Genomic DNA, 27,681 nt, shown 5'->3' on the forward strand with positions numbered 1-27,681 from the left:
GAAGTCATTTCCCTGTACAAGTCGGTAATCTCCAAATTCTTCAAAGCACTGTCGAACCCTGAGCTCATTCTAACACATACACATAGATGATGGAGACATGGGACTCAGGAGGGCTCCTCACTGTTCTATCTTGAACCAAAGGCATTTCTGGATGGTCCTCCCTGCCACTCACACCTAGCTCCTCAAAGGCATCACTCTGGCAAATTCACCCAGAGGGAACTGGGGTATGTGAGGGAAGTGGCCCGGGGTTCATCAGACCACCCAGAGGAACCACACCTTCTGAACAAAAATGGGGCTGACATGGGCCCCTCCCCATGGCCCTCCGCTGTGCCATGCCAGCATCTCCTAGAGATAGCTGAAGTCACACGCACTTCGCCTTTACCCACAATCACTCCGCAGGGTGCCTCCTTCCAAGTTCTCTTGTCCCACCTTTCCATTCTTCCATGACCCATGGCTCCATCACCGCGCACGCTCCTTACGGCACACATTTCCCAACTCTGCTTCCGACTTCCAATCTCCTCCATCCCATTTGGCTGCCTGATTAATCCTCACGTGACAATCTTGTCATCAAATGCCTCCCCTGCGCAAGAATGTATAGATAGCCATGCCTCACAAATCCTAAGCTAGTACACAACCAGCCTTGCTCTTTCTGAAATGTTCTGTGTGGGCAAAGGTCCACCGGGGTTCCATCAGCACAGCTGGCTCTTTCCCTTCCTGGGCCTTTCTTCTCTCTGGTTCCTTCCTTAAGGCACTTGCTCACCTCAAAGGCCTTGCGTTCTTTCTGCGGATGCTTATCAATAGCCTCCTAGTGTTTCTTGTTACTTATCAAGGATGAAACTGAATCCCCCAAAGTATAGGTGAACTTGGCTGGATCATGACTCCCAGTATTGTGTGACTAACCTCCTTCTTGTGACCTGTTAGAAAGCCTAACCTCTGTAACACTGATGAGGCGGGACTAGAGGCAGTTGTGGTATTGAAGCGGGATATAGAATCTCCAGAACTAGGCTGTCTCCTGAGTCAGTCTTTTGAGATAAAAGGGATTAAATAAGCAAGCAGCGATCAGAGGCGCCTACCAACACCAAGAAAGAAGAGCTTATAAAGGACAGATCCTTTGGACTTAGGGTCCCTGCCCTGCAAACCTCCTGGACCTAGAGGAAGCATGAGGCCAAGACACCCGGGGAGCCCCAAGAAATGCTTGACCCAGTGTTGTCAAAAGGAGACGAGGGCCTTCCTCCTAACTGTGGGCCAACAGAGAGACCCCTCCCCGGGACCCGAGCCCCAGATTTAGAAGTAGAGCCTCCTAGACGGTCAGAGAATAAAAGTCTGCTGCTTCCAGCCATCCATTTAGGATATTTCTGTGGAGGCAGCACCAGCTGATGAAGAAATGGCGTTTCTGCCAAAGTCTCCCGGGGGCCAGCGGAGTCCAGGAGGAGGCTGGGTGCAGCAGAGGCATGCACACACGGGTAAAGACCCAAGGAGCTCTCCATCGGTCCCTCCCTCTTCTGCAGTGAGCTCCCTCTTCTCAGAGCACCCCTTCCACCAATCAACACCGGTATTAAATAACTGCTGGAGAATCTGCGATCAGCAGTGACTTCTCCAGCACTGAGCGTGCCTGACCTGTTCCTAACCACATAAAGCACAGCTGCACGCAAAGCTAAATCTCTACATTAGACATTACTGGGTACTTCTTGGGATCAGACAGACCTGCTTTTGAAAATGTGAGTGATTTACCTTTCTCTCATTCGTCTCCGAGTTAATTACATGGGAACCTCCGATGTAATAGTCGAGAGTACAGAAGAGGAAGACTACGTGTGTGGCATATACGCCTATATAGAATAGAAGGTTAGAATATTTTAAAGAACCACTAAGCTCGGAAGACAAATGCATTCTATCATTTGTATGAGTCTGTAGTAGTGGAGAGAGAGAAAACAAACAAAAGTGAACAGTTGTTAAAATAGCAGCTAAACTGGCTAATCCAAGGACCCTGTTGCATCATTTAAACTCATTTAAAAACCTCCACAGATGATTAAAATCAGACTGAGGGACAGAACAACAAACAAACATTGACCAAATACTATTATTTTTAGCAATAAAATTAAAATTCCACACAATAAAGATAATGTGGTGGTTACATAGTCTGGTGCCAACTTGAGACTATTAAGAGTGAAGGGGTGGAGTGTAGCCTGTCCATCAGGTCGCTGCCTGATGGCCTCATTTGGAGGTGCTGCAGAGAGAAATAGCTCACTAGAGGCGGGACACACACTCTCTGCTTCGACTCCCTGTGAGACATTCCTGTTGACAAGCCACATGGAGCTACACTGATAGTGCCGAAGCCCTGGAGTTGGAGGAGCCACGTGGAGACCCACGCCAGCGCTGAGAGGCTTCCACTGCCACTGCATCCACAAGACTCTCCACCCACTGGCCTGTGAACTTCCTGTACTCAGTGTCATTGCATGTGCTCCGTGAGTCTGAAGAGGACTTTATGGACTAGTATCAACATATGGGATAACATCGGATTTATGGACTTGATCTGCACTGGGCTGGCATATTTCTTAATGTAGAATGGCTCTTTGATATAAAGTTCTCTCTTACACACCTGTAAGCTTCTCTGAATTTGTTTCTCTAGTCAACCCAGACTAAGACAGATAAGCTGGAAAATGTAAACCTAAAAAGGCATAGCACAGATCTAACGTGGTATAGACATCGTGGAAATGTCCTCTTTAATAATGACCAGCACGGTCCAATGCAGCTCAGGGTCTCAAGTAAAAAAAACCTGAGGCCAAATCCTAGCCAAGACCCTGACAAACTGTACAATCTGTCTGAGCTACCCCTTCATTGTTTACAAAACGCCAACAACTCTGCTTACCTAAGAGAGTTGTTGTGGCGACTGAGTGAGGTGACGCACAAAAATCCCTCCAAACAATGCCTGGCGCATTGTAGCCCCGACTAAATGATGTCTACGATCGATCCCAACCATTCCTTCATCCCTTCCTCGCAAATCGGTGGAGAACACAGAGACACAGTCTCCTTCCTTGCCAGAGCCCCCGGACAACAGGCATTTGGTAAACCATGGGTCTGGGCTGCCACAAGAGTTTTGCAGATATCAAAGAGAAGAGAAATGTTAAAACAATAAAAATGCTGTATCCACACCTTGTCCTTGACATCCAATTAAAACAATGTATAACCTAGCAGATGGCTGCAAGGGAAAATGGAAATGGCAATAAAGCACGCAGCAATCATTGTATCTTATCTGCATATTACATTAAAAAAGAAAACCCAACTGGCTTTTAGCACTCTGAAACATGTCAACTCGGATACCCCATAAAAATCACAATCATAATTCACAGCCACCCCCGATCCACTGACTGACTTTCATCTGATCAGGAGGATTTCGGGCAAACTCAGAGGACAGGGCAGGGCAGGGCACGAAGCAGGCCATCCTCCTGTCCAGAGGTACAAAACAAGGCAGAGTCAGCTGTCTAGGACCAGTGCACACTGGTGGATATGAAGGGGCAAGAAAGGCAAGTTACAAAGCCAGGGACAAGCAATGGTTCTTTCCCAGGCTTGTATGGTAATTGATGAGTCCCATCTGCAATACCAACATTTCCCCAAATCTAGGAATGGCTGTGGTGAGGGGGGGCGGGGGGAGGGTTGGCAATAAGAAGGGGGAGGCAAGAGAAGAAAGCTTCTTGAATAAAAGCTTTTGCCAGTTTCTGTCAACAAATGTGTATTTATTACCTGAGGTGTACGGTGGCTTGCTGGAAAAATTATTGATCTACATGCAGGGGGCCCACATGCTATTAATGGTCACGGTGGCTCACATGCAGCCTGTCACTGTCAGTGGAGGCTTGTGTGGCCTTGTCATGCTGAGCAGGGTTTCCAGATAAGACAGGCTAGGATGGCAAGCCTGGTGACCTTCTGCTGACCTCCCCTGATCAGGAACAGCACGGGGCTGGTCAACACCTTGCTGCATTGTGCATGGGTCACCCTGACTTCAGACTGACTTGATGGCAGCTACATTAGTCCGGGTAGACTAAAGAAGCAAAGTCATAAACACACATATGTGTATAAGAGAGAATTTCATATACAAGAGCAGTTGAATATTGAGAAAAGGTCCCAGCCCATTCCAGATCAAGACTCTAAGTTCAATATTAGCCTATATGTCTGATAACAATCTATAAAGTATCTCTTCCGACTCATGAAATACATGCAACAACACCAAGTACAGGAAGATCACAGGTGGGTGGGTGTGAAGTCTTGTGGGTCCGGCGGCATTGTAAACATCTCAGCGCTGGCAGGGGTCTCGGCGTGGCTCCTCCGGTTCCCACGGCACGGGTTCTATCAGTGTAGTGCCCTGTGTCTGTCTTGTCAGTGGAGCATCTCCAAAGGAGTGAGGAGAGAGTGTCTCCCATCTCCAAAGAGGAAAACCCAGGAGTTCCCAGAATTCTCAGAAGAAGGCCATGCCCACAGAGAGGTCTCATTGGCTATGATCCGATTAACAGACGGGACTCCATCCCTTCACTGTTAGTCCTCAAAATGACAAACGATTACATAACCACCACAGCAGCTAACAACCACACAGAAAGCCCTGGTAGTGTTGTGGGCTATGATGCGCATGGTCAGCAGTTCGAAACCACCCAGCAGCAGCATGGGAGAAGGAGTGGGGTTTCTCCTCTGTGAGCAGCTACAGTCTCAGGAAGCCACAGGGGCATCACCATGAATCAACACTGACTCAAGGGCAGTAGGGTTTTTGATTCACAACCACCAAAATGTGGGTCGGAGAGTTGACATACAAATACAAAATGTTAGCAGTGCCTTATTCTCCCAGCCCCACAAGACACACACGTCACTCCATGAAGAAAGATGTCCCCCACTTGAGAATCCGATGTCATTTGCCTAGCCCTACTCATTCTGGGGGCCGCGGAAGCAATGAGGTGGATGGTTCTGCGTTCTCTTCCAGAGGCTCGGAGGCAGTTAAGCTGTCCACATTTATTCAAACATAAACATGCACGTTTCCTCTTTAATGTCCTGCTCCTGCATAAAGATCCATACTCGAATTCCAAGGAACGCCATGTCTTCTTGGATCGACAGGCTGCTGTTCGAGACCAGCTCACGTGAGACCGGCCATAATGACTAAGGGCTACAATAAAGATGACCTGGGCAAATGATTTCTAGAAATACAGTCATTTCCTAGAAAGCACTTCCTTCCATGATGAAAAGGCTTTTAAAAGATATATGTGTGTGTGCTCTAATTGCTACTTTTAATCGTCTGAGATGCTGGACCAACATCCTCATTGTGGATGAATCTGTCTCTCACAAAGAACTGGGCCACAGGCAGGTGCGGAGGGAAAAACCAGGCACAGAACACTGCAGCCACCAATCCCACTCACAGTGACCCCATCGGGCAGGATAGCGTACCCCGCAGAATTCCCAAGGCTGTGATCCTGACAGATGCAGGTGCTCCCATTTTGCTCCCATGGATCAACTGGCAGGTTAGAACTGCCAATCTTTCAGTTAGCAGGCAAGTGCTTAACCACTGCACCCCCAGGTTCCTCTGAGAGCCACGGCCACAGGTGTGTTATTTGTCCGGCCGTGAAGCGTGGATCTATCCAAGACTAAATCATAGAGTCATAGCCGGCCAGGAGCTCTTACTTACACATTGCGCTGTGAACTGCAAGGTTGGCAGTTTGAGAACACCAGCTGCTCCGAGGGAGAAAGACAAGGCTTTCTACTCCAGTCAACAGTGCTGGTCTCAGAAACTCAAGGGAGGCAGCAGCTGTACCCGGTCCTTCGAGTTGTTACGCGTCAGCATCAATTCAAGGGCAGAGAGAGAAGTCACAGAGTAAGAAAAGCAAGCCAACCGACCAATCACGGGCCGTGGGGCTTAGCCCCCTCCTGGAGGCCCTGTGTCTCAGGACAGCAAAGGGCAGGGAGGAAGAGGGGAGACTTGGGGTTCTTACTCAGGACACGTCCCAGGGGAAGGCTGACTGCCAGAAAGGGCTAGGAGGCTTGGTAAAGTAGCGGGTGCGTGGGAACAAGGGAACCTCTCGATTCCGTGGACTGACAGCGTAGTGACTACAGACTGCACATGCCTGATGGAAGCGCAGGACCAGGCACTGCTGAGCTCTGTTTATACAAGTACATCTGGGTCAGTGGGCTGGAGCTGACCTCATGTCAACTAACAACAACGTGTTGGTCTACCAAAATAAGGGATTCACCGCCTAAGAGGCAGCGATCTTACAGAGGCTCCAGGAAAACAAAACAATTCCTGGTAAAGCCCTGTTTTCCATAATTAGGAGGTGAATAACTTAGCACTCTACATGTGAACAGATTGCTGAATATCCCCTGGTAAGTCAGCATATTCTTTCAAAACCAAACCTCTCACTTAAAAAAAAAATCATTTGTTTTCTTTCCAATAGGAAATAAGCACTGATGTCCTTGTTCTGCCAGGGAGCAATTTGTTGTACCCATTCTCTACACCCACTGTGCCAAACGTAATCTGAACAGGGTCTCTATTTTTCCAGTATCACTTTGTTCCCATTTGTGGATTGATATAAAAGCACGCACAAGAACAACATTCTAGCCGGCTCCTTTTTCCCGTAGGTAATAAGCAAGTCATTTGTTTAGTTAGTCGGATTTTTATAAGTGGGTTTTATTCTTCTTTCTAGAGAAGAAAAGTACCAGCTCACTGTAAATGCTAACCTTGAAGAAGAAGAAGGAGGAGGAGGAGGAGGAGGAGGAGGAGGAGGAGGAGGAGGAGGAGGAGGAGGAGGAGGAGAAGGAGGAGGAGGAGACGGAGAAGGAGAAGGAGAAGGAGGAAAAATATTCCTGATCTAGGAAGGAAGTTGTCTTTTTATGTTCACAAAACATTGAACTTTCAAATATTCATTTATAATATGAGTTTTACACCATGAATCATACAAGATTCAGTACAAATAACTGAGCCAGAGCTTTGTGTTCTGTGAAAACGTGTTAGGAAGTGAAGGTTCCTCTGGGAGGTAGACAGCAGAAGTCAGTCACCCAGCACTCTTCACAGGAGCCCTGATGGCACAGCTGGTTACCAGTTGTTGGGCTGCTAACTGCAAGTTTGGAAGCTCGAGCCCACCAGCTTCGCCACAGGAGAGAAATGAGACTTTCTGCTCCAATAAAGATTTACATCCCCAGAAACCCACAGGGCCAGTTGTACCCTTAAAGGTCACTAAGAGTTGGAATTGACTAGATGGCAGTTTGCTCAGTGGTGTCTTGGGGGTGCTGCTTGAATACCTATGAGCAATCACATATTTAGGATGGAAAAACTTAAATAATATTTGCATTTTACTATGTAAAGAATTTTTTTAAATTAATAAGTCCACATGAAACTAAAGACTTTAAAATCAATTAACTAAGTGACTTTCACACCCAGTTCCAAGGTTTTCCCCTAACTGAAAACGCCTCAGATTGAACCCAACATGATAAGCATCTCAAATACACCCCCCCCCCAACAATTTATCCCTAGTTTCTCCAAAAAAAAAAATTGTCTTCGTTTCTTAGAGCTGTGATGAGGCTCCACAGGTGGGCTCAGTCCATCTGAAGTTTATTTTCTCACAGTTTGGGAAGACGGACATCTGATGTCAGAGGCCCTGCTCTGGGGGTGGGGCCTCGGCTCCTTTCAGCTTCTCTTCCTAAATTCCTGCCGTGATCTTCATGTGGCCTGGATGTCCCTCTCCATTTGTGCTGCTTTCTCTGTGCCTAATCGGCAATTTTCACCTCTCAAAGGTGATTTCAGTAAAATGCACCCCACACTGCTCCGACTAACATAACAACAGACTTCTGTTCATGAATAGCGTAGGTAGAGGGGTTTAGGGTTTACAACACATCTTTGGGGGGGGCACAATTTAATCTCTAACAGTGAGACTAGGAAGGGGAACTAGGCCAGCGTGTTCCCTTGTATATCTGAATAGGATTCAAGTTCAGAGAAACTCCTAGGGTCAGGCCTTCTCCCGCTTAACAAAAATTTTATGCTATTTTTCACAGATGGCCCAGAGCCTGAGAACCAGCACCAGCTTGTGGACTACATTCCCCAGAACCCCTTGCACCATCATCTGCTAGAAACAGCGCGTTAGACTACAATTCCCATAATCTTTCATGCCCTGAGGGAACCCTTTGATGGGCCCAGTGTTTGTGTGAGCCCAACCATTTTTTCTTCTTAGGCCTCCTTAGTTTTTAGATCAGCAGTTCTCAACCTGGGGGTCGCGGCCCCTTTGGGAGGTGGAACAACCCTTTCACAGGGGCCGCCTAAGCACGTTGGAAAACACCTATCTGCGATGGTCTTAGGACTTAGGAACTGAGACACCACTCCTATCTGTCTCCAGGTGGGTCCGCCTACATTCAGACAGGCCCACAGAGGAGGACCCAGCATGAAGACTGCTACCCATGCGACACCATGCTCCAAGACAGTTCATTGACTTGTCATTAGAAATAAGTATTTCACAACATAGAATTATATATTGTTTTGTGATGAATCACTAGGCTTTCATGATGTTCAATTTGTCACAATGAAAATACATCCTGCCATGACGATTCATCACAGTAGCAACATGACAGTGAAGTAGCAACAAAAATAATTTTATGGTTGGGGGGTCACCACGCATGAGGAACTGCATGTAAGGGTCGCAGAGTGAGGAAGGCGGAGAACCACTGTTTTCGATGGTTGCAGGACGCCCTCAGGAGGCTTTCGCAATCTTCTCCAGCCTTTTCTGTCTGAGCAGAGTTAACTCTTTCTCTTGGTAAAAGACCAGAAGCTAATTCTGGTAACGTTTGGCTTCTCTCGATACGTACTCACCAACTTGAACCAGCTTCCTGACTTCCTCCTACCTGTCTACTTGAATTTCCTAAGATCCCTAGGCCAGGGCTTCTTCAACCGGCTTCTAACACCCCTATTCAGGACATCATCCACTGCCCCCCACCTCCACCCCCAGCCTCTCTCCTGCTCCTGCTGTGGCCACAGGGGTTGCTGGGCGGACCACCCACCCCGTTGAGGTCTTTTGGTTGCAAACAGCTTTGTGGATCACACTCCCTTTTCATGCCTTACTCCTGTTCAAAGACCTCTCCGCCAATCCCCGTCCCTGCTTTTCAATTCCTCACCTCTCCCACAATCACTCCTTTGATGCTGGTTTCCCGAGCGCTGATGGAAAGGGCCTTTTGTCCAGGAACCACTTTGTAACATGCACATTTGAACTCTTTGTGAAGTTGCTTAAAGGCAGAAACCACTAGTTCCCCTCTGTGTCCCTGGTGGTGACAAATACATAACTCTGAACTCGACTCAATCAATGATATCGATCGAAGGATCCTGCCATGGATTTCCTGCATTGATTTGGATTATATACACGTGTGCTCTGTCGCTAAAAGAGCTTTACAAATCAAAATTACTGAGATTACTGTCCATACAGCTACAAGCACAAGAAGAATGTAGAGAAGTCATCACGGGATTCGGCTTCTTGTATGAACAAGCCTTTGCTGCCCTTGTTCTGAAATTTTAGAGGAGGTGCTGAAAGGAGGAGAATCTTAAATGCCTGAACACACTTGAAGTTCTAGTCTGGGCTGTGTATACATATTAACACAGCAAAAGTGCTGTGAAGAGCCAAGGATTCCAAGAGAATTTGCATCAGGTACGCAGATTCTTGTTTTACTCCATAACATATTTTCACTGAAAGCATAGACACCTTCTACATTTGTTGGCCAAGCATGCCCTCACCCTCTCCAACTCAGGTTTTCTTGTTTGTTTGTTTGGGTTTTGTTTTGTTTTTTCAGAATCACTGATACACCTTCTTTTTTTTTAACATACCGCTTTAAAAAAATAGTATAGCCCACTTACGAAATTAGCTTGTAAAGGAGGAGAATGGTTGGCAAACAAACAGTAAAGACTCATACTTTTGCATAAAAATGTAGTTATTTCAAAACAAGAATATCCATGGCAACCTTGAACTTTCTGCAATATGTATATTTCATACAGGTTCTTCCTGGCTCTGCTGTGTTTCAAACACTAGAATTTTAGCAGCCGACTTTTTTCCCCCTCATCTAGTCTTGATCTGACCTAACTTGAATTATTATATTTAGAAAAAGGCTGGTACATCCTTGGCAGCAAACAGAGCTTCCTCTTCATCACGCTCCTCTACATGCAGATGGCATCGATGAAGGACAAGGTGCAACCGCCACACTCTCTCACTATTGTAAACAGGAAGAGAATCAGCTGAGCCAAATACCTAAAGGTCTTAGAATTTAAAAGTGTTTCTTCTCTAAACTCACTGCACTTGGAATGAACTTGAAGCAATCGCATACACGCTTTCAAGCTCACAGGGCCACAGCCGACTCCGCCTGTCACAGTGCTCACAGACACCAGTGAGTGTCGATCAATTTCCGCGTGGCAAAATATCTTCCACAACCTCTGAGGGAAGTGCGGTCAAAGATTTAGAAAGTCTTGGTAAAGTTCTGGGGGTGGTGAGGCTGCAGGGGGTGGGGAAGGATCATTATTTGACCCAAAATTTGCTGGAACTGATTTCCAAATATTGACGTGAAACGAAGTTACCTGAGGCACGTCAGGTGCCAGGGCCTCTATCTTGGTGGGTCTCTGGCACCCCCATGAATGTTTCCAGCCTGCTCACTAGGTGACTGGGAGACACCATTTTGAGACACATTGATCTGCAAGAAGTACCTTCCCCCTGTTCTTCCTTCGAAAATTTTTTCAGTACATTCTTTCAAGACCTTTGGGCATCTCTGAAGAAAAATGGTAGCATCCAGGGAATGGGCCACTGAACGGAGGCACAAGAAAGACAATCAAGGCCTCATTCCAAATTCTTAAGTGGCTTTTGGCCTGAGAAGAGTACCTTATACTCTCCATCTCATACCCCACAACCCAGTAACCAGTACCAGGTGTCATGGCGCCAATTCCGACTGGCAGACATGCCATGTGGGTCAAAGAAGAACCACCGCTCCACGGGGATTTTGATGGCTGCGTTTTTTAGAAGTCGATACCAAGCCTTTCCTCCAAGGTGCGCCTCTGGATGGATGCCAACCTCCAAGCTTTCCGTGAGTGTGTTAACCGTCTGTGGGACCCAGGGATTCCACAAGCTAGTAAACGGATACATACGTAACAGGTTGGGAGAAGGATGCACAAATGTAATTGCAGACAGTTCGTGACCTGTCTGAAAACACACAACCCACAACAGCTCAAATCTTTGGGTCCTCCCCGGCACAAAGCCGTGGCTGTGATAAAGCCAGGGCTTCAAACCAGTTCGTTGTTAAAAGAATGAATTCCGATTCAGTATATGTATGGGTGGAAATTTTCAACAAGGGGAAGAACCAGAATGCATTTACTCAAAGCCCTATATAAAACAAACAAACAAACAAAAAAACAGGTATCCATCAACATTGACTAAAAAGCCAAATGGCCTTCGTACACCAGTAAGTCACAGGGAACTCATCCAACCAGGCAGCAAGGAGAGCCAGCATCTGCCAGGCAGGCCTGCAAAGCCCTAGTGAAAGAAGAAAGGGTGAAAAATTATAGGTTTAATATTAAGGAAACAGATGGACAGTAGGCCTCCACTCAAGTACTCCCTCAACACAAGAACACTTTGTTCTTACAATTCGGCAGTCTGTGATGTTCCCCTTCCTCGCATGATCGCTGCAGACAATGGGTGCATAAGTAAATGTGGTGAAGAACACTGATGGTGCCTGGCTATCAAAAGATATAGCGTCTGGGGTCTTAAAGGCTTGAAGATAAACAGGGGGCCATCTAGCTCAGAAACAACAAAGCTCACATGGAAGAAGCACACCAGCCTACCCTGACACAATCGCTGAAGACAAAGCGGGTACATAAGCAAATGTGGTGAAGAAAGCTGATGATGCCCAGCCGTCAAAAGATATAGAATCTGGGGTACTATAGGCTGGAAGATAAACAAGGGTCTGTCTAACTGAGAAACAACAAAGCCACATGGAAGAAGCACACCAGCCTGTGAGATCACAAAGTGCCGAAGGGATCAAGTATCAGGCATCAAAGACAAAAAATTTTTTTTCATAGCATTGTGAATGAGGAGTGTGGAGTAGGGACCCAGGGTCCAACTGTGGGAAATTGGACAACCCCTTGCAGAAGGGCTTCGGGGAGGAGATGAGTAAGTCAGGGTACAGTGCAGCAATGATGAAACATACAATTTTCCTCTAGTTCTTGAATGCTTCTTTCCCCCCATTATCATGATCCCAATTCTACCTTACAAATCCAGCTGGACCGGAGGATATATACTGGTACAGATAGGAACTGTAAACACAGGGAATCCAAGACAGATGAACCCCTCGGGACCAGTGGTGAGAGTGGCAATGCCGGGAGGGTGGAAGGAAGGTGAGGGAGAAAGGGGGAACAGATAACAAGAACCTACATATAACCTCCTCCCTGGAGGACAGACAGTGGAGAAGTGGGTAGAGGGAGATGTCAGATGGTGTAAGATATGACAAAATAATAATAATTTATAAATTATCAAGGATTCATGGGGGAGTCGGAGAGGGAGGGGGAAAATGAGGAGCTGATACCAAAGGCTCAAGTAGAAAGCAAATGTTTTGAAAATGATGAGGGTAACATATGTACAAATGTGCTTGATCCAATGGATGTATATATGGATTGTGATAAGAGTTTAAATCAATAAAATGATTTAAAAAAACATTTGAAAATGATGATTGGTAACATATGTACCAATATGCTTGCTACATTTGATATATGGCTTGTTATAAGAGGTGTAAGAGCCCCCAATAAAATGATTTATCTATAACTAAAATTATATATATATAATTAAGAAAGCATGTCTTTTTTTGATCTCTTGTGACATATACCCACTCATGCAGATGACTGCATATAAGAGCGCTAACGTCATCATGCAAGAGGGGGCATGCCTACCTACCGGAAGGCTTTTATCAGGTATGCCCCTTTGACGATACCTCACAGGCATGCCTCCGAGGCACCTGGTGGACCTCCCTCTCATTCCTTTTCACGATCATGGAATATTCTATGCTGTGCTTCCTCATCATTTGTCCCACAATTGCCCTGTCGATGAACTTTCATTCTGTTTCCAGTTTTGTGTTGGTGTTTTGGTTTCTGCTTTTGTTACAGGAAATGTGGTAATAAAGACCCATGGACCACCGTCCTTACATGCTCACGAGTCTGTATCCATGGAAAAGATTCCCCGGAGTGAAACTGCTGAACCCACGAGCGTGTGTTTCTTAAGTTTGCATGGTTGTTGACAGATTGCTTACAAGCAACGGAATCCAGTTGACTCCGACACATAATGACCTCCAAGACAGAGGAGAAGTGTCTAAGAGGGTTTCCAACACGATAAATCCGTCCCGGAGAAGGCTACCTCATCTTTCCACCACAGAGCGGCCGGTGGGTGCAAACCACTGACCTTCCAGCTGCCCCGCCAGGGGCCCTCTGCTTTAAACTGAGGGGCGTCAAATTTCACAATTCCAAAACAGGTACTCTTTCACACAGGATAAAATCAAATTGTGCTTCAAGTGCATGGGATTCACCGTCTTTCTCCGGCGACACCGCTAGTCTCTGGTCAACCTCCATGTACAGACAGTCTTTCTCTGGTTCCTCCTGAGGATGGCCTGGCCCCTCACCGCAAAGTTGGGGCTCCCCAGGGGTGGCGAATGGGGTGTGCTTCACTGCTCCATAAACTGTCTCTAATTTAATTCCAGGGTTGACATCCTTTTCCCTTCTTCAGAGGAGAGGAGAGGCTCGGTGACTTTCATCAAGTGGCCCAAGGGTGTAGGACACAGAAAGGGGAAGGAGGCTTCCTCTCGAGTCTGCTGGACGACATGAAGATTGGAATGCTTTGGCTTTGATCCAAGTTCATGAAATCACCAAGGACACTTGTTGTCCATTTTACAGAGCATGCCTGCTGGTGACCCGTCCTACTGTTTGCTGCCTGTGGGCACACTGCCTGCATTGCCCGTGGGAAGACTCAGCTGTCTGCTTCCTTGACCTTGGACCCGGAAGCCCTGGTGAGTTGAAGGACTTCCAGGATATGAACCGTTCCACAGAAATGAACTGAACTGAGCCCTCTGTACTTCTGTGTGGACTAATTAGCTAATATAGTCCTTCATGCTATATAAATAAATAAATATTATGTAAATAATCACAAGTGTCCTGGGTTTTTTTCTCTAGAGAACCCTGCCTAACACAACATGCTACGTGGTTTTCAAAATACAAGTGTTACAGTGTCACTGAATGGTGCCAGCAGAAACTGGTGAGTGGGTTACGAGCTGCTGTGTGTGCTCAACAGCACAGCAAATAATAATAAATTTTTAAAATTAAGATCCTAGATGCTGAAGAAAGAAAAACACAAAAATGCCAAGTTTTCCTTGATTTGGAATTCATGCCAAAATAATTAAATAGAATGCTGTCTACCTCTGGATAAAAAGTCTGAGGACACTCCTGATTTTCAGCACGCTTCCTTCTACTTTGCTACTCCATTCGGTGACATCATCACCTCCGCCAAGAAATAGTACAATACGTGGAGGTTTCGAAAAACCTGTGGAAAAAATCCCATCACCTTCTACTTCTAGTTTCTACAGACTTTGTGAAGAACCGCTTATAAAATTCTCACAGCTGCTTAGCATTTGTGACATTATGTTAATAGGCTCACTCTCCTCTGGCTTAGAAATTTAAAACAACAGGCAAAGTTGAAATTGGACATGAAAATGTTTGAATCAGTAAATGGCAGCTATAGAGCAAGGGCCCGTGATGTGATTGATGGGTGGACTGCCCTCTGGCATAGGTGATATTTAGAAAACGATTTTCTTTGTTCACTTCCAGGAATAAGACTACTTCAAGGGCATCTTTCTATTTCTTAAAACACACGCAATAACCAAACGATACAGGAAGTGCAAAGCTCATTCACCCGATCGAATAACTTCGATCACAAAAGTACCGCTGCTTCCGTATCCAGCAGTAAATTGAATCATACCTCGTCACGGGTAACAAAAAAGAATAGGTACTCTGTACTTTCCATCTTCCAGGTTTTCTGGAAAAGTGCTTTCTGAACATTACCTAAGTCATCTTTTATTATTTTTTCCCTAGATCTGAGCCCCTAGGCTACCAGGGCTCCTTGATCTGTACCAGGGGACTTTTCAAATTGTGGGGAAATTCCATGATCTTTTAATTCCATCTTCTATCGACCTTGATATCCCCTCATATATATGTATAGATGTCTATTATGTACATTCATATATAGGTCTATGTACATGTGTTGTCTATATGTATATATATAAATTTTAAGTGATAGGGAGAATAAAATATTCTAGAATAAAAAGTTTCAGAGTCCTAAAGATTACCTAATTCTGAGAAAATTTTATCAACAATGTGCTCTCTGTCCAGCACCAGAAACATCCTTTAGAGTTACTTTAGAAAGCTGATTGGGGTGATAAGACCCGAGGCAGTTTCTGGAATTTTGGAGCAACTCTGGCCAGGAGAGGACGGACCCCGAGGTCTTGAGTTACATGGACAGCTTACTGTGGCAGTCAGACATCTCCCTGCTGGATCCTCCGAGCTGGCTCAATGAGCGGATCATCGGGTTTGCCTTTAAGTGCTTTGTCAGCAGTCAGCTTTGTGACTGCTCTGACCAAGTCTGCCTCATCAGGCCCGAAGTCACCCAGTTCATCAAGTGCACTAGCACCCCAGCCGAGATCGCGCTGTTCCTCGAACCCCTGGACCTCCCCCACAAGAAAGTTGTGTTTTTAGCCATCAATGATGACTCCAGTCGGGCAGGCGGGGGAACTCACTAGAGTTTGTTGGTTTCTCTCCAGGATGAAAATGGCTTTTCTCATTACGACTCCCGTAGCAGAAGCAACTCGGTCCATGCAAAGCAGGCAGCTGAGAAACTAGAGGCTTTCTTCGGCAGACAAGGAGACAGACTGGCCTAGGAGAAAGCCCCTGCTCAACAGAACAGCTATGCCTGTGGGAGGTATGTGATATGTAACACGGAGGCCTTGTGTCAGAACTTCTTCAGGCAGCAGCCAGACGCGCTTCTGCAGCTCAGTCCTGCCTACGGCACCAAGAAGAGAGGAAAATGGAAAGAACTCGTCCCCAGGCTTGCAGAAAATTAACTGCAGAGGTGTACGTGTAGCTTTTAAAGTGGCTCTTTCTGCCACTCCCCATTTTTGGGTTGACTGCAGTTTCAGGACCTAAAGGAAGATGTCTGATAAAGGAAAGCTTCAGCATTCTTACTGTTTCCCCCCCAAATTTCATCTTCTGCGTTGTCCTCCTGAAAGCTTCACCCCCATCCTCACTGGAGAGCAGTATCTTCTGTGGCAGTGGCTTGAAGTTCTAACCTTAAATAAAAGCCTTGAAGCACAAGAATTATTACAAATGGTTTTCAAGTTAAGACTTTTCTTGTTGATAAGTCATTCCCTTTTGGTATCCTCTGTCCGTATTGGCCTGTTCCAAAGAAAAGCAGATCACAAAACATGCAAAATTGAGATGGGCAAACCTTAGTGAAAAGGAAGTGACAACTTGGGGACAAGGAGAAAACTAGGAAAGCCAAAAACCTGTCATACGCACTATGTATTGGAAGAGATCAAGGGGCTGGACACAAAGGAAGGCTTACGTACTCCCCGGGTCAGCTGCTCAGATCTGTGAGAGCTTCTCCTTTGCAAACATTTGATAAACATGATGTTAGTCCTTGTTCCCCTCCATCTAAATCCTGGAACGCTTTAGGAAAGGAGGGATCTTGAGTAACATCATTGAAGTAAATGGCTGCGGCGGGCCTGTAGTTTAGGCTGGGACTTGCTACTCTGGATTGGTAACAACTTTTGTTTGCTTTGTTTGTTAGCCATGCACCCACTCCCTCCTCATCCCCAAAGCTTTGTGATAGTAAAATTCATAGCTGATGACTGCCCAAGATTACCTCTTATTTCATTAAAAGAAAAGATTTCGTTTTCATTTTAATCTTTAATAATCATTGCGATTACACTAGAAGAAAGTTGTCATCCACACCAGATTGTTTAAATTAAACCAAGACAGGATTCTTGACTCCACTATTTTCCACTCCCTTTTCTTACAGTAACAACTTTAACAGGTGGTGTGTTTTGGTGTGCTTTGAGTAGGTAATTCTGTAGCTGAAGAAGCTTGTTGGGACTATTATAGAGTTCTTCCTTGCCATTCAGCAATTGCATGGAAATATAAACCCAGCCAAGGAGACCGCTCTTCCCTACCAGTTAGGATTGTAGTTTTGTCCCCTCCGTGTCTGATTCACTGTCATTTCCTCCCATGATGTCACCAAAAATAACCAAAAGCGAGACGAAGGAAGGGAAGAAAATTTCAAATAGTATCCTCAAAATATTTTAGAGTATAGCTCTCATTTCAAAAAACAATACCATCATTGTTTTGTTTTGGGTTTTTTAATAATAGAAGTTTTTAAAAGAGTCAAACCAATAAGGCCTGCATAGAATTTCTTGGTGGCGTTTTCATCCTTTGCAGATCCCTGTAAGAGTTCCAATCGGGAGATTCTTCTGAGGTCAGTAGAAACTATAAGTAGCTACTAGCAAGTAAAATGATAATTAGACCAGGCGATTTCCAGAAAGAGAAAGCACGGGCACCGGATGAGAGTGAGCCACCCAAAGTACTAAGGAGGCTACTGCGACCTGCAGCAGAGCCCTGGTGGCAGAGTGGGTTACCTGCGGGGCTGCTTCCCTCAAGGTCGACAGTTTAAACCCACCAGCCAGTCTGTGGGAGAAAGGTGAGGCTCTCGACTCCTGTAACGAGTTCGTCTCAGACACCCACCAGGGCCGTTCTAGCCTGTCTTCTAGGGCCGTCAGTCAGAATCGACTCGATGGCAGTGAGTGTGGCTTGTGCTTTCATGGTGCACAAACTCCCACGAGGGTTCTCTTGAATCCAATATTTACTGCACATCTGTGGTTTTGCATGACCCCACTGCTAAGCAGGGAGTACAGAGCAGTGTCCTCCATCCAAAGAAACACATTTTTAGAGAAGAAATATACAGTGTCCTCATGCACCTATTACTTTACTGTGTGAGATGGAATTGCTGTGTGGGGACTCAGAGGAATGCTGGACGGAGCAGCCCCATGTTGCAGCCTTGAGCGAGGGCCCAAGTCCATTAAATCAACTCTAGGCCGTGGGATGCCAAAGGCGGGGGAGGTGGGGGAAGGAGTACTGGGGAATGTTGTCAAGAGGTGGATTCTTAAAGTTAAAAGGCTACCATATAATCGGTCACTAATCTAGGTACACTAATTGAGTTATTCTCGTTACCTCTATACAAAAAAGCCGGGAGGAAAAATGTTCCCTTCGTGGTTTAGAAAGCCGTATAAAATGAGTCGAAAATAAGTTATTCTAAAGCTCACCAGCTGGGTTAAATTGCACATTTGCACTGGACACACTGCATTAAAAAAATTAAGTGCTCTCTTCGCAGGGTTCCTCTGGAAAGCTCAGTATGCAGAGACAAGGGACCTGCGCGGATAAAAGCCCTGTCTCTCAAACCCAGAATAACGAAACTAGTCATCAATAAACGGATATCTTGACTGGAGCCCTGCGTTGTTTTCAAACATGTCTAATATAATATTCAACACTTCTTCAACTTTCTCCGACCTATGGGGTCCCCTGGTCTTGGCGACCACTTCCTGTCCATATCTGAGACTAGTCCGGGGGATTCATTTTTTAAGGGACTGTCCAAATGAAAGGAGAGATGGTGTTGTTATCGCTTTGACATGTAGTGCTCTTTGTTCTTCAAAGTGTTGGATTGCCAACGTCAGAGGTTGTGGGTGCCAACTCATAGTCACATCAATGGGTTCCAACTCCTGGGACCCGATGTACAACAGAGGGACACACCACCCAGTCCTGTGCCATCCTTCAAGCTGTTCCCATGTCGGAGACCGTTGCTGGGTCGGTCTATCTTGTTGAGGGCCTTCCTATGTCTCGCCATCCCACTGCTCTACCAAGCACGATGTCCTTCTCCAGATACGGACCTCTCCTAACCACATGTCCAAAGGACATGAGACAAAGTCTCGCCAAACTTGCCTCTAGGAAGCACTCTGGCCAGACTTCTTTCCAGACACATTTGTCCGTTCTTTGGGCACTCTGTGGTGCTTTCGATATTCTTCGCCAGCACCGTATTTCAAATGCATGGATTCTTCTTTGATCTTCGTTATTCAGTGCCCCACGTTCAGATATAATTTACAGTATGGAACTAGTTTGTAGTAAACTCAAGCAACTAGAAGCAATATGAGGACTCATCTAGGAAGCCTATGATTTTATGCCCTGGAAAAGGTCAGGGGGCCCAAAGTCATGGTTTACGGCAGAGGCAGGTTAAGAACTCAGATCTCCTGATAGTTGGTCAGTGCATTCCTTCACCAAATAAAAATCAAAGGAACTACGACAGGTTAGTGATTTACCTAAAATGCCCTACGATACTTGACAGGGCGTGTGGTTGTTAAGTACCACTGAGATGGTTCTAAGCATAGCAACCTTATGCACGACGATGTTACATTAGTTGCTGTGTTTGAGGCCATTCTTGTAGCCACTGTGGCAATCCATCTTCTTTAGGGTCTGCCTCTTGCTCACTGACCCTCTGTTTTTACTAAGCATGAGGTCCTTTTCCAAGGACTGGTCCTGCCTGTAAATACATCCACAGGAGGGACAGAAAGTCTTGCCACCCTGGCTTCCAGGGAGCTTTGTGGCTGTACCTCTTCCAAGATGGATTTGTTTGTTCTTCTGGCAGACCTTGGTATTCAATATGTTTAGCCAGCCCCATAAGGGAGGGTAAGCATCTCTGCTTAGGGCTTTTCATTCCACCGATCTAAGCTGCCTCCCCCATCTTCCCTCTCCGCACATCAACCAACAGAGACCGGGGGGTCATGTTGCAGCCCTTGATTCTTCTGTCTTCTTTCCGCCACCAACTAAGAAGCAGAGCCAAGGCATTGCCCTCCATGTGGAACCAGCCTCCCTCCTTCCCACCATGACAATCACTCTTTCTCCTAGGATCATAAGTGTAAGATGGCCGTGCCCTAACAAGACTTTTGGGAGAGAAATGAACATCACAATGATCTATTATTTGCAAAACATGATCCCCATCACAGATGTTCCAGTCAGGACCCTGGAGTCACACACTGACAAGACCGCAGGAGAAATTTTCACAAAGTTTGTGGGGGAAATGCCATTGTCTTTTGATTTCATGTTTTCTGCAAAAATAGGTGAAGTCTTCTCATCCCTCCGAATCCCTGGCTCACGGATCAAGTACCCAATTCCAGCCCACTTTATAGTAACCCTCCACGATGAGTTGTAAGAATCGTGGCCAGGGAGACAAGATGGGCCAGAAGGCCATCCAAAGAACCAACTTTGCTGGGACTCCGATGTGAAGACCATGGGGTCACTGAAGGAGGCAAAGAGCAGAACACCAAACCTCTGTGATTAAAGGCTCTAACACGCATGCTGGACGCAGCAAATCAAAATAGCTGGGCTATTTTTCTGAGTCTCCCACGGAGACTCAGGTTATCCACAAGGAAAATGGGGGGGGGGTGGGGACCTGACTATTGGAACTGGTGACGGTGAGGGAAATTGAAAAGGTGTGAGTTGTCATCTGCCCAGTACGCTGTGCTTGCTGAAAGAATGCGCCCCCCTCCGGTGAATTCACATTTCCCCTTTTGAGGTCCCGATTCACATTCAGATTCACATGCATCCTCTTCTAGACGTGAAGCCCAATCTCTCAGCGTTCTCATCACCTCAACCATCTTGACCAGAAGCATGCGGCAGCTTCTCCCTGTGCGCGTCTACAGTACGTGACACGTCACGGGACGTGACAGTACGTCACCGGACATGCAGTACGTCACGGGATGTGACAAAGCACGTACTGTGGGAAAGAAGAAGCACGGCCCCGGGACCAGAACACCTTTTGATGTCAGGACATCAAAAGATGGGCTTTGTGGAGCTGCCAAAACTGGGCTGAAAAAAACCCCAGCAAATTAAGAGGCAAGGATAAAAGAGATGCCCGCCCCCCACCAAAAAAAAAACTATCCAAAAGAGACAGGGTCTTCATTTTAGAATCCTGGAGTCGGTCAGAGAGGTTAAGAACTGCTAAGTGGGCCCAAGGAAGGGCAAAGAGACCCCTGAGACTCAGAAATGAGCTGAGAACCAAGGGCTCAAGTAGAAAGCAAATGTTTTGAGAACAATGAAGGAAACAAATGTGCTGGACACGATGTAAGGATGTATGGATTGTGATAAGAGTTGTACGAGCCCCCAATAAAATGATTTTTTTTTTTCAAAAAAAGACTCAGAAATGGGGGGAGGGCCAGCCACTCATATGCACTTAGGAAAGGGGTCCACAGCCAGAAGGATGGAACAGAATATTCTGAGGTTCTGTTGTGTATCTGCTTCCACAAAGGTATTCGGGCCTCTCAGCCCCTACTGCCTGGCTCTGAAAATATCTGCAAACATAATGAAATGGCACGCAGATGTCTCGGCAGGTCTTGTGACAGTTACAGTTTTACCTGGACTTGTTCAGACCCTGTCCCACTGCCCCAGAAACCCCCTTGGAGTAAGGGCCTTCCCTGGTTATGCTGAGGGCAACTCGCAGCAAACCAGACACAGGATTGGCAGTTTCACAATTAGCAGTGGGTCACTTTGAAGGGAGTTGGCCTTGAATGATGTCCTATTCAGATGTAAATGACACCCAAGAGGGGTCCTACCTTAGGTAATGATTGAATACTTGCCAGGCAGGTTAGATGACTGATAAAGCCGCCCCTCACAGGGCCTTCATGTGTGTAGAGCTGTGCTCCCTGGGGGATCCAGGCCTTGCCCCTCAAGTGCCTCTGGGTGGATTCAAACAGCCCACCTTTTGGTTAGCAGTCATGCACACGAACGCTTTGCTACCCCGGGTGCTAGGTGATTCAGAGAAAAGCACTCTGGGAATGGAACATAAAACAAGGAGGTTAGAGGGCAGCGCCAGGGGCAAGCTAGGGAAAGAGAGAGCGGGGCACACATATCCTTGGGAGTTGAAAGAGGTGTTTAGACAAGGGGTGTCTGCATTCCTCCCGAGATGTTTAACTATTTTTCCCCTAAGGGAGAAAAAAATTATCTTCTCATTTTTACCATTATCATGCATCATAATTCCTTTAGACATGTCTTGGGCAATGAATGTACAAATGTGCTTTACACAATTGATGTACGTATGGATTGTGATAAGAGTTGTATGAGCCCCCTAATAAAATATTAAAAAATAAATTAAAACAAAAGAATAACAGATTCTCTACCGAAAGAAACTAGTTAGCCAGAGAAATTTTTTTGTTGAACCTGCTGGTGTTTTTCTATTACTTAAGTTTAGCAAGAACTATGCTGGGCCAAGGCATTACAGATGCATATATTCTAGACAAATAAAGAGCATGAAGTAAAAAAAAAAGAGAGAGACATGTCTTTATGTCTCCACAGAAACTTGGAAAGTTGCAGGAGAATCCACCTAGATTAGCAAGGGAAGGCTTGAAGGTTCCAGAATGATCTGCATTCTATCCATATCATTTTCAATCCTTCATCTTATCAAGCACACATAAATTTTACACACTGCACTTAAGAACATGGGAAGCCCACAAGCCTCCAATTTTCTTTTCTGCATGACTACAAACACCTAAGCTAATCACATAAGGAATTAAGTCGGGAAGTCGGTAACATGTCACCATCATTTTGAGCATTATTTTTCAAAAAAATATGTCATGTGGTGGCCCACAAATGGGCAGATGCGGAAAAGCCTGGGGCAGATGGAGAAGGTAGGGGTTTGCGTCCCGTGCTTGGTTCATCCCTGACAGCTCTAGTTTGCTTAGTATTTTACAGGGGCTTCCACTCAAAACCCCACCTTAGGAATCATTTCCACAGTGTTGAAATCCTGGGGTCTACATGGTTATCTCAGGCAGCTGCTCACAGAAAGGTCAGAGGTGCAAGTTTACCCAGAAGCACCTCAGAAAAAAGGCCTGAGAATCTACCTCCAACCAATCTGTCACCGAAAACCCAATGGCATTGAGTCTGCAATCAGCTGGGGTCGACATGGTGGTGGTGGTGGTATTCCACACCATTAAGATGCCTGTGACCCTGTGCGGGGCCAGGGAATGATTTGATTTCATGTGTCTCTTCCAGCCCAAGTCTCTTTAGCTCTCAGCCCATGAGCTTTTCCTGCTTGGAGCTGTGTAGGAAGGTGGGGCAAGACACTGCTCGAATTCACCTGTGAGTCACTGTGAAGATGCTTCATTCCATTGCCATCCTGCTGGGCATAAAAGGAGCCCTCTGGGAAGCAGGAGGGGGATTTCACTACCAGCAAGGTCCAGCAGTGGATCGCACCCTCTGGACCCCAAGATCTCTGCAAATGAACCTCCTTAATCCAGAAGACAGCTGAGGAAACACAGGGGAGCAGCTGCCGCAGAACCTAGAGCCAGAGCATGAGACAACGTGGTGGACTTACCAGCCCACAGAGCAATCAAAGCTGAGTGTTTTGGGGCAGGAGACAGGCTTACGGAGTAGGATGCCTCTGGACACTTAATTGGGAGAGTTGAGCTTGCTGCATGAAAAAAAAAGCTAAACAGCTTCAGACTGAGGCTTATTGGAGTAGGGTGCCTCTGGGCACTTACCTCAGGAGCTAGGTTCTCTGACTTTGGCTGAATGTCTCTGAGTTGAGTCTTACAGCAGAGTGACGTGCCCTTTGTGCCTTTATTTATTTGTATACTGAAGAAAGCTTGTAACATGCCCTACCAAACATTTATACCCTGAGCGTTTCTCAGCTGCACTGTAATCTTTTGACTCCCTTAAGAAACCCTATAATCAAAGGGGGAACTGATTAAAAGGAGCCACATGTGACCTCCTCCCTGGGAGATGGACGGCAGAGAAGGGGGGGAAGGGAGACCCCGGATAGGGCAAGATATGACAAAATAACAATCTGTGGATTATCAAGGGCTCATGAGGGAGGGGGGAGCGGGGAGGGAGGGGAAAAAAAAGAGGACCTGATGCAGAGGGCTTAAGTGGAGAGCAAATGCTTTGAGAGTGATTAGGGCAAAGAATGTACGGATGTGTTTTATACAATTGATGTATGTATATGTGTGGATTGAGATAAGAGTTGTATGCGCCCCTAAAAAATGTAAAAAAAGAAAGAAAGAAAATGATTAGGGCAAAGAATGTACAGATATGCTTTATACAATTGATGTATGTATATGCATGGATTGTGATAAGAGTTGTATGAGCCCCGAATAAAATGTTTTTTTAAAAAAAGAAACCCTATAACCATGAATTTTGTCTGTGAGTTCTGTGTAGCCCGTGCAAGGGATTATCAGACTCAGTAGAAGGTTGTGAACACAGGACAGTCCCTTACCCAAAATGCTCAAAACATCTGTGCTTTATTTTCCCATAAGAGTATACACCATAACTCAACAAAGAACTGTTAGTATTTTTACAGCATCATATAGTTACTTTTCCACCACTTGCCTGCCAGTTTGTTATGTCGTGATGGCTTGTGGGTTGCTTAATTTATGCACTAAATTAAGAAAATGTTTCCCTCAAAGTGGTTTCATCTCACTTAAATGTTCAGAAATACAGACCCCCAAACTTAAGAGTTTGGGTTCCAGCAATCCAGTTTATCAGTCAGGGCTTCGGAGTTCAGCTCACTCTGCTGTACAAACAACATTACAGCTATCCCAAAGCAAGCCCTGGATGAGCTACAGGCTTCCCCCACGGTCTGAAAGGGAAGTGTCCCCGGGGAATCTGTCCTAAACTGAAAAGGAGGTAAAGGAAAGACAGAATTACCAGTAAATGATTGGGGGCGAGGGGCGGGGTTTGAGCGCCCCCAGACCCAAAATGATAGCCTACCAAATCATATCCAATAGCACATCAGCCGTAAAACAACGCTGCACATAGTGCTCACAGATACAGTGTGAAACAATGAGGGCCGGATGCGGAGATGCTGACGGAGTTCCCAGGGAAGGAGCCCCGTGAAGCCACGCTCATTGCTGGAGGCACGTGCAGCCTCCTCTTGGACGGCTGGCTATAAAAACAAAGGCTCGACACCATTGTCACCTTTCACCTCTTTTTGGGGGGTTGGGGGTGAGGTGGTAAAGGTGATCTTCAGCTGCCTTTCAGTTAGTGAAGACAGGCACTGACATAGGTGTATCCAACCAGGTGGTGTGACGTGAAGTGAACTTTCAAAATCGGGAGAGAACATCTCATAACCGAACTGTAATGTCACTGCACTGATCCCAGGAAAAGTCCATGTTCCGTGGGCTACCTGGGGCCTGTGAGGACACCTAACCACCATTTACATGATTTCCCTGTTGGTTCTGTGATACCATGAAGAAAGGGGAGCTGGTACCCAAGGATGGGCTTCCCCTCCCTTTCTCCGTCTTAATAACCGTGTTCCAGGGCAGGGCAGGACCGCCACTGTCAGTGGCTGGCCCAGTGTGCCTGCAAGTCATTGCCTAGCACCAGTTCTGCAAAGCAGATGCACGGTTTGCCTACGCATTCTTCAGGATTTAATGTCATTCTCTTGTGGCTACCTGGAGTCTAACATAAGGAGCCCTGCCGGTACTGGGGAGTAGACAGCCATCCGGGTTGAGTTCTCGAGAGAAACAAGGACAGGGAAGCTTATATATGTAGAAAGAGAGGTTTGGATCAAGAAAAATGACTGACACTGTCATGGAGCAGGCCATTTCAAATCCGTCGGTCAGACGTCAGGCTGGAAGCTTCTCCTGCCTTGAGTAGCCACAGGACCAATTCACCAGCAGGTCAGACAGCACACTTCTGGCTGCAGAAGCAAATTAATCCAAGGTTGGGAGGTGTGGTGGCTACGTAATATCAGGTCAACTTGAAGTGTAGGGGTGGAGTTGAGTCTGTCAATCAGGTCACAGCCTGATGGTACCTCCTTGTGGGCATGACCTCCTCTTAAGAAGGGCTCTGGGAACCCCCCTCTCTTTCTCGACTCCACTTTGCTGTTAGTGAGTCACCCAGCAGATACCAGCCGGAGACACCACCATTAAGTCCATTGGCCATGTTGTGAGTCTGAAGAGGGTCATTTATGGATGATATAGGACTTATGGACTTGTTCTAGATTGGGCTGGGATGCTTTCTTGATATATAATCACCTCTTGACATAAAGCTCTCTCTTATACATATATGAGTGTCCCTGGATTTGTTTCTCTAGGCAATCCGGCCTACCACAGGAGGTCAGGCTTCTGCCTAGAAAGGCAAATGAATCCAAGGTTGGAGCAAAAACCACAAGTTTGTGGTTACAGGTGTGAATGAGTCTGTGGTTGACAGATCATACTTGTGGCTACAAAAGCCAATAAATTCAAGGTCAGCAAGTACAGATGGCAGGCCATTGACAATTCTCAGGATCAATGCTGGCCATTGGCTCAAGTCCAAAGAGCTAGAGGTCAACCAACTATAGATTCAGGATCCAGACCCAGTAAAGAGCAAGCCAGCTGTCCCATACTGTCTGCTTATACTGGGAGCAGGCTAAGCTCTTATGGAGATCTCACTGTGGGAGGCTTCTAGGTCTTAACTAGCAAACCACTGAGAGTTCTGGCCCAGTCAAGTTGGCAGAAAACTGTAATGATCATATTCCACTCCCCACAAGGGCAGTGGTTCAAACCCACCAGCCATTCCACAAGAAGACAGATAAGCTGTCTGCTCCCCTAGAGATTTACAATCTTAGAACCACATACAGGGTTCAGCATGTGTCAGAATACACAGAAATCAAATTCACTACTTTTGTGGGAAGAGATGTTGGAGAGATTTGATGTCAGCAGCTAAAAGCAGGCCGAGGGCTCACGGTGGAGCAGACTATCAATTGCTCATGTGGAAGTTCAAATTAAAGCGGAAGAAAATGAAAACCAATCCTCAAGAACCAAAATATAACCTTGAATCTATCCCCACTAAACTCTGAGACCAACTCAAGGGCAGATTTGACACATTAAACACACACTCATCGCCGAAGACCTGATGAGCTGTGAGAGGACATGAAGAACACCATTCAGGAAGAAAGCAAAGGGCATCCAAAAGAACGAAAAGATCAAAGTCAATTTCAGAAAAGACTCTGAAATTTACTCTTCATGGTTGAACAGCTAAGGCAAACAGACGAAACGATGAAGTCAAAGAACTGAACAGAAAACTTCAAAGGGCAGCTGGAGAAGCCGAAGTAAGATATTATCATGGAATGTGCAAAGGGCTAGAAAACCAAGAAGGAAGCACAGGCTTAGCCTATCTTAAACTGAACAACTCATGAAAATATCCATGCCGTGAGGCGCAATATTGAAGGATTCTATGGGGAAAATATTGAATGATGTGGGAAGCATCAAAAGACTATGGACAGAATACAGTCACTGGACCAAAAAGACTAGTAAACAATCAGCCATTTCAAGAGGTAGCATACGAGCAAGAATCAATGGTATCGAAGGAAGAAATCCAAGCTGCACTGAAAGTATTCGCCAAAAACAAGGCTCCAGGAATTGATGGAACACTTATAGAAACGATTCAACAAGCTGATGAACCATTCACTGATCTAGTCTAGGAAATTTGGAAGACAGCTACTTGGCCAACTGATTAAAGAGATCCATATCTGCATACATTCCAAAGAAAGGTGACCCCACATATCGCTCAAATTATAGAGCAGTATCATTGATATCACG

At 46.0% G+C, this 27,681-nt stretch overlaps 1 protein-coding gene and 1 pseudogene across 1 annotated transcript in view; one reads left to right on the forward strand and one right to left on the reverse strand.

Annotated features, from left to right (window-relative positions):
- Positions 1 to 27,681, reverse strand: part of NEBL (nebulette) — a 451,165-nt gene that overhangs the window by 246,939 nt on the left and 176,545 nt on the right. The window lies entirely within an intron of this gene.
- On the forward strand, positions 12,912 to 16,128 carry LOC142450594 (sentrin-specific protease 8-like; annotated as a pseudogene).

This window comes from Tenrec ecaudatus, chromosome 6 (genome assembly GCF_050624435.1).
Source record: "Tenrec ecaudatus isolate mTenEca1 chromosome 6, mTenEca1.hap1, whole genome shotgun sequence".
Lineage (NCBI taxonomy): Eukaryota > Metazoa > Chordata > Mammalia > Afrosoricida > Tenrecidae > Tenrec > Tenrec ecaudatus.